Source organism: Haemaphysalis longicornis, unplaced genomic scaffold (assembly GCF_048455015.1).
Source record: "Haemaphysalis longicornis isolate Haplotype H1 unplaced genomic scaffold, Haemaphysalis longicornis Haplotype H1 scaffold_1, whole genome shotgun sequence".
Taxonomy (NCBI): domain Eukaryota; kingdom Metazoa; phylum Arthropoda; class Arachnida; order Ixodida; family Ixodidae; genus Haemaphysalis; species Haemaphysalis longicornis.
The window spans coordinates 51942152-51949863 of NW_027526203.1; positions in this window are offsets into that span (position 1 = coordinate 51942152).

Here is a 7712-nt window from a genome sequence, read left to right on the forward strand (position 1 = left end):
TAGGTAAAGTGGTGTCGCTGTTTTTCTAACGAGGTGATCTTTCGAATGAACCTAACTTACATGTTGTCTTCATATACCGTTTAATTCGCTTTCATCTCGTGTACTGCCATCTGATATGGTGTACTTATAATAAATGAATTCAAATTGCATCTTTTCACTCAAAAAGAACGCTCTAAAAATGGTATTTTTGCCCGCATCTGCCTATGTCACTGGCGTTGCTCTTGTTACTTTCTAACAGCGGTGCTGTTTAAGCTGGTGCTTGGTTCGGCGAACGTGCGCAGTTTCCAATATTCGGCTTCCAGAATACCTAGGATTTAAGGGTAGCACCGAGGGAGTTGATTTCAAGGCTGTCGAGATGACGAAAAGAAGATAAGAATGCTGGTGGACGAAAAGCAGAGAGGGGAATATTGCCTAGGACAGTTACCCGCTGTAACAGGAAAAATGAGTATTTTGTGCGCAATAAGTTTTTAGTGCCGGCCCTAAGAGCAGCGCTAGTATTAAGCGAAGTGTAAAAACATAGGTATATTTGTTTTTTGGTAAGATGACACGTCATCACCCCGCTACAAAGGGGATACCTATAGCGATCATCATCAGCAAGACATCGCCGAGCGATGACGTCATCGCACAAGCCGGCACCGCTTTACCGTAGCTTTGCCTCGCCGCACTCGGGAAGGACTCGTATCGCCGCCTGTCGGAGGCGCGATACAACTGGTACAAGGACGGCTTTGGAGATGCCGCACGGGGTGGCTAGCAGAGTGCAAAGCGTCTGACGTTGTGGTATAGATGTTCCGTCCTTGTTTCCTGGTACGGAGGCCGGTGGTACGAGTCTGCGTCTTTTTTAAATTTTTTTCACCTTCCCTTGTAATTACATTTTCATTGCTTTCATTAGTTTGGTATTTTTTATAATTGCTCTCTCTTCATTAGGTTATCATTTAATTTACGTTATAGTGCCAGACGCAGCATTCTTTGTGCGAACGCCGGTGGACGTCGCTTTAGTGGACGGCTTATAGTAGTGTCGAACGGCACTCTAGACGCGTGTTTCCGTCTCCAAAACGCCGTAACACCAAAACTTCCGGTGACGTCACACAAAAATAAAAAACAAAAAACAAATACGCAGAAGCCGTTTATGCATTACGTAGTAATAAGGATACTCATAAAAAGTAAAAATATTGCTGCATGTGTAAGCATTTGCATCGAAACGTTTCACGCATTAACGCAAGTGGGGCAGATGCGCCACGAGCGCCTATTAGTGGTGGCAGCAATTATAAAAAAATAATAATATAGTAATAAACAGCGGGCGAGCGCGATCATCGTACAGGAGGCGATGGCGCGCTGCTTGTGTTTACATTCTCGAGTGACAATGGTTGTGATCGCATTGTTGTTCAGCAGTATGCCAAGCTTTTCACATGGACCATTTCAGTGCGGTTGCTTGCCCCGAGGCCCGTCGCCGAAGCTGTAATTATCGATGCAATTATTAAGGGTATTTACTAATTAACAGTGAGCGGTAGTGGTATGGTAAAAATGCACACAGACTGCCTTCACTGCGAGTTGTGAGCCGGGAACGCTGTTTGGCGTTCCGCCTGGACGGAACGATATAAGCAAGGGCTTTCTCGAACTCCCCGTCACCTTATCTACGCTTGATAAAGAGTGCATCCTGCACCTGTAGTAACTATTTTTAGTCAAGTTCACGAACAAAAACACAGCCTCCGAAAAAGTTGTAGTTCTGTGTATTTTATTTCTGAAATGCAAGGGCGGAAAGTACATTGCACGATTTCTTTCTCAGCCAGCTAACAAACGGTGATATAATCGCTGAGTTGGGACCATTTTTGCAGGGGCCGTGCTCACATTTCTCGAAATTTCTATTTCCCCAGAACGCGTATGTGTCAAAATTGGAAGGTTAGCAGCAAAAGCAGATAAAGAGAGCGTTAAAATTAAACTGCACCTGTTGACTGTCATTTGCGAACGGTTTTGTTTATTGACCGTACCATCTAACAGTGATTCAGAGACCAGAGTCACGTCACTTTGTTGGTACAGTGTAGGGTACGGGGCATCTCATAGCACCATTCCCTAGTAGGCTGCATTGCAGGTGCTTAAAATATAAATTATAGCCTATATCTGAGAATGTAATTCCCAAAACCTGTGTCACCGAAATCATGCAGGTGCCACTGACAAAACTTTTTTCACTTATTCTCTACAACTCCAATGCCGCTATCTACCACCAGCTCAGCTCCAATTTCTAAAATTTCAGTAATTGGCGACAGTTCCAGTGTTTCAGTAAACTACTTATGTACTTTATTGCCGCTTTCCAGTTTTTGCTACAATTTGCGTAGACTTTTTGTCCCATTAATTGCAATTTTTGAGGTGAAGATGTGTGCTAGCAGTCCCTTTTTCTTATATTGATTTGATCAATCGTGTGGGGACACAAACAAAAAAAAAATTGCACTTTCTAGCCACCTAATTGCATAGAGGTGATTCCTGTACAAGCTGGGTCAACTTTTCAAGTGTATACAGTCACATGCCAGGAGCATCTTCTAGTGGTAACAAGGGCCGAGCACCAGGCTTGTACCTATTTTCTCAATAGGTGCCCGGCACCACCAAGGCACACGAATGCACATGGTGACTTCCACAGCAACGTTGCACACTCTACTCAGTAATCGCCTGTGGTAGGACATGCCGCCAGACTCTTCCTCCCTTTGGCAATGCGGTGTTGTAGAAGGCCGGGGCCCCACCAGATTGACAAAGGTCGGAAGCCCCTCGCAAGGGTAAAGGCAGCTTTCCAGGCGTGAGTTACCCTTTCAAAAGTCCGCACTCGACCAGGAACACCTGTACCCATTAAAGAAACCAGTGGGTGCCCGGCGGTGCGCAGATTCGAACCCAGTACTTCCCCCATATGAGGCAAGTGCAGTACCTCTGAGCCATCCCTGATGAGGCATAGCCACATTCCGTTTCTGCAGTGCACTGCAGAAAAGTTGTGTCCACGTAATCCAGGAACACACTGACCGCCAGACTCATAGGCTTTTCTGCAGAGGGTTTTCTGACACCAGTGCTTAAGGCAGTTGCAGACTGCCTCTGTATTAAGTTTAAAAGGCAAAACGAAAATGCACAATCCCCATGAAAACAAGGTGAAAGTGATGCCGTATCTTCATAAGCCGTCGCACAACATAAAGAAAATTATTTCATGGCGCAGTGTTCGAGTAGTGTTTTCCGCACCATGAAAGCTGTCCAGGCTGTGCACGCACATTGAAAACGCCAATACTGGGAGAGCTGGCAAAGGTGATGGTGGAGGTGTGGGTCCTATACAAAAATTACACTGTTGTGTTCATGAGAAGCACCAACTTCACAGTCTCAAGCCCTGGCATGTTCTCTCACCGCGGCTTCATGGCTGTAAACAAGAGGTGTGCTTGAGAAGCAGCGGCTTTACAGTCCGAGGGCCTCACATGAATCCATTCCAGTGTACTACATAAGTCTGCAATTCTTGCCGTAGCCTTCTAGTCAGAAGCAACAGCCCACCTCTGCAAAGGAGCAACATTAGCACTTCGAAGGACTGACATCAAACCATTGCAACCTGCTGGGCAACCGGTTCCTATTCTTACTGCAGCTGTACAGCCAGAATATTCTTGAAATGCAGCATCATGAAGCGCTAAGGTCCTGAACTATTCTGATATGCCGCATCATTTTCTATTCTTACAGCAGCTGCATAATCAGATGCAACTGTGCATGCTTGAAAATCAGTGACACATCACTCTAAAGCCCCTCCAACTCGTCATAGTTGCTAGAACAATAATAACTTCCAAGTGTATGGAAGAGGTGTTGAATATAAACAAACTAAATATTTATGAGAAGTCTCTGAAAAAATTGTCCCACTTGGTAGAATAATGGCTCTATCGTTGTAAGGGGACGCTGGACACCTGACTGTTTGCCAATACACTTTGTAAACTCCTTTGGAAAAATTTATACTCTACTGTTAAACTGCACAAGCACCAAAATGCAATCATGAAACTCCAGCCATCACTATGAAGCACAATTTCAAAAGCACATTTTTATTGCTCACGAAGGTCATTTTACAAACTCTGAAGAAAAATAAAGGAAAGATAAACTGCTGGGTTCATTTCACAGAAATGCACTGCACAATTCCAAAATAACTTTAATAGCTGACGACACTTCAGACAGAATCCAACACTGCCAACAAAATAACGGCAATTTGAGGTCAGTACACCCTTAGTCGGCCCCTTTGATGCCACTTTCATTAGCAACGGGAACAACGAACCAGCAGCGTAGCAGGCATAATGAAACACTGCGTGTAAGTGGATTTTTAAAATCAATTTATCAAAAACACGTGAAGTAATGCCGCGGGGCCACATACTTTCAGCTTTCTGCAATGACGGGGTCCAAATCCAGCAATGTCTTTGGTTCCTTTTTCATAACTTGTAAAGAATACTACTGTAGTGTCCTATGTAGTGGCGCTGTCATCCCGTACTCCAGAAACACAGCCGCGTGTGGAAATTGCGGCGCACAAAACTGACAACTGTCAACTTCCGTAGCCCGCGGTTGAACCTGCTTCACGTGTGGCCGCCTCGAGGTCACTTTCAACAGTACTGTCGAAGTTTGCGTCGCGGGTGTGGAAGAGTCGCCGAAATTGTTCCAGAGGAAGACGCTGAGAGTGTCATGAACATTCTTACTGTTCACACTGATAATTAAGCGTACGGGTGTCTACTTTGATGTCGGGGTTCAACCTGTTTCTCTGGCATCACCCCGGCACATCATAAAATTTTTAGTGGACACTGACTCAGCTGTATCGATAATGGGAGAACAAAGCTTTCAAAACCTGTTCAGAGACCAAGCTGAGCTGAAGAAATCGCAACTAACATTACTGGATTTTTCACGTCGACAAATTCCTGTGCGTGGACAGTTCCCCGCCCTCACTGTGCACAAATCGGAAACAGCTGTAGTGACTTTCCACATTACCCAAGTGGAACATCACTTCTGGGTATTGATGCCGTACAAGCTTTTGGCCTCCAGATTGTGGGCACAGAATTACACTGCCTTACTGTGGCCAAACATTGACACAAACCAAGTAAAACGTTGACACAAGGCCCCAAAATGCTACGTCCCGAAATGCATCCACAGCACTCAAACAAGTTGTCACCGCCCACCACGAAACCACGCGAGTCTGAAGAAATAGTGTCTCTGGTGACGTCTGTACGTCAAGATGAACTGAGACAAGCGACAGTGGAGGATAACACTCTACGAGAAGTTTCCCGTTATGTGCAGACATCGTGGCCACCCCGCAAGAATCAGGCACCTAAGCTGACTCCATACTATGAAGTCCAAAAGGAGTTGACAGCAGTTGATGGCATGCTCTTCCGTACTAAGTGCATCGTAGTTCCTGTCAAGCTCACAGCAACTTTTGTCCAGCTGGCTCACAAATCCCACCCTCGTATCGTGAAAACCAAACAATGCCTACAAGAGAAGTATGATGGCCAGGGTTAGGCAAACATGATGAAACAGCTATCCGCAGTTCCGTTTGTCAGCACGCGGAAAAAAGTGCCAAGATCTCACCCACACCACTTCAGCCAATTCCTCTTCCTGACAAACCTTGGGGCAAGATAGCTATTGACGTTGTTGCTCCTTTTCAGCGTGCACCTGGAGACTACCGATTTGCCATTTAAGTAGTTGATTATTTTTCAAAATGGCCAGAAGTGGCTTTTTGCACTGACGCTACCACTCACACGGTGACGAAGTTGCTTCTAGCACTCTTCGTACGTGAGGGTTACCCTATTGAAATAGTGTCTGCTCATGGTCGACTTCACATCAAGGGAATTTGAGTCCTTCCTTGAAGACCGTGGAATCAACCAAATCTTTTCTGCCGTGTACAACCCACAGGCAAGTGGTCTCATTGAGATTTGATCGTATACTAAAGTCATACATTCAACTGGCTCTGCTCGAGCAGCGTCCAGTGAAGGAAACTGTGACTGAGTACTTGGGAGTATAGAGAGCCACCCCTCGCAGCACCACCGGTCTCTCCCCGGCCGTTCTTCTACATGGCCGACACATGAGAACTTCTTCGGACGTCATTGGTCAGCTGACAGCTGACTTCAGCACAAATCCTTCACGGGAGATGAGCCCGCTAGGAAAAAGAGTCCCAGAGTGTGAACGAAAAAGTAAGGCATACGCTGAGCAACAGCGAGCTGCAAGAGTCCCAAAGTTCCAAGTTGGCACCTACATACGAGTGAAGAAACCAGTTCCTGGCTCCAAGTTATGAACCACTATTAAAAATCCTCAAAAAAATTGGCCGCTGGTCCTTCTATCTGGAAGACGGTCTAACTTGGAACGCTTCACAGCTATCAGCGGTACCAAAAGAGGCATCACCAGGGCAAGAAACTAAGGACAACTCTTGCACGTACAACATGCCCCTGTTGACGGACTACCAAAGTACAGCTGCACCATCGAAGACTTGGATCACTGCGCCTGGGGGTCCGCCACAAACACAATCTGCGAGTTCATCCGCAGATCAACTTGAGTCTTCACGCGCTGTACCACCACATGTTCCACCGAGCCCACCACAGCCGCAAGGTTCGCAGCCACAAAGTCTGGCTCCAGGCTCTGGCACTGAGGAGTGCAGTGTACCGGTAGAGGGAAATGGACTCAATGCCAGGGCCACCACCTGACCGGCCCAGGAGAAATCGCAGACCTCCAGTGCACTTCCAAGATTACGTGCAGTGATTCGACAGCTGTCAGGGCTCATACAGACAGTGACTGTATTGGTGATTTCTGCACACAAACAGTGACCGTATTGGTGATTTGTGCAGACAGGACTGTCTAGTCTAATGATTGTTTGTTCCCCGGGAGGGAAAGATGTAGTGGCTCGCAGAAGCACCAGGTGCCACCATATTATCCGTAGATGCCAACATGTGGCACTACCTATGTAATATGCGTATACACACACACACACACACACACACACACACACACACACACACACACACGCACGCACACACACGCACGCACACACACACGATGTGCAGTGCAGTGCATCTGTACAGCCGACATAACTACTTATGCTTACGAACAACCATAGTCCATAGCAGTCATGAAACACTCTATATAACGCCAGCGCATTTGATTACCTGAACAATATTCGCGCTCGTTCATAGTGCTTTGTTTGTAAGATACGCAGTGTCAGACGATTGTGTACAGGATAAAAACGCATCGTTGCTCCGATTGTACTACCGCCCAGAGCAAACTGCGAAACCACTCCGTAAAGGATACCTTCCGTTGTCATTAGAGTGAACTAGAATGTGAGTTGTAACACCAGCTACGTAGGCCTCGCGTTTAACGTCGGGTGAGCCCATGTTCACAGCCAGAAAAAGAACCCTTGTAGCTTGTCACCACTGCTGTCGTAGAACAAAGCCACTCAAATTCCATCAGGGAGATTTTACACAGACATACATCACACCAGCAACAAATAAAGCCAGGACGTTCTCGGCAGGAGATAGGTGACGACGCTACGAGTAAAAACAGCCCACCACGACTTCCTCACCGTGGAGGAATCACGCACAAATGACGACTTGGCAAGACACACACGGCGCAGACTACTTTAGAGCCTTATGATGCACTACATTCGTACAGTTCCTACACAAACTTCGTGGGACGAATCGCACACATCAGAAAACGCCATTGTTTCTTTTTTTTACGGGTGCTTTCTAGCACTA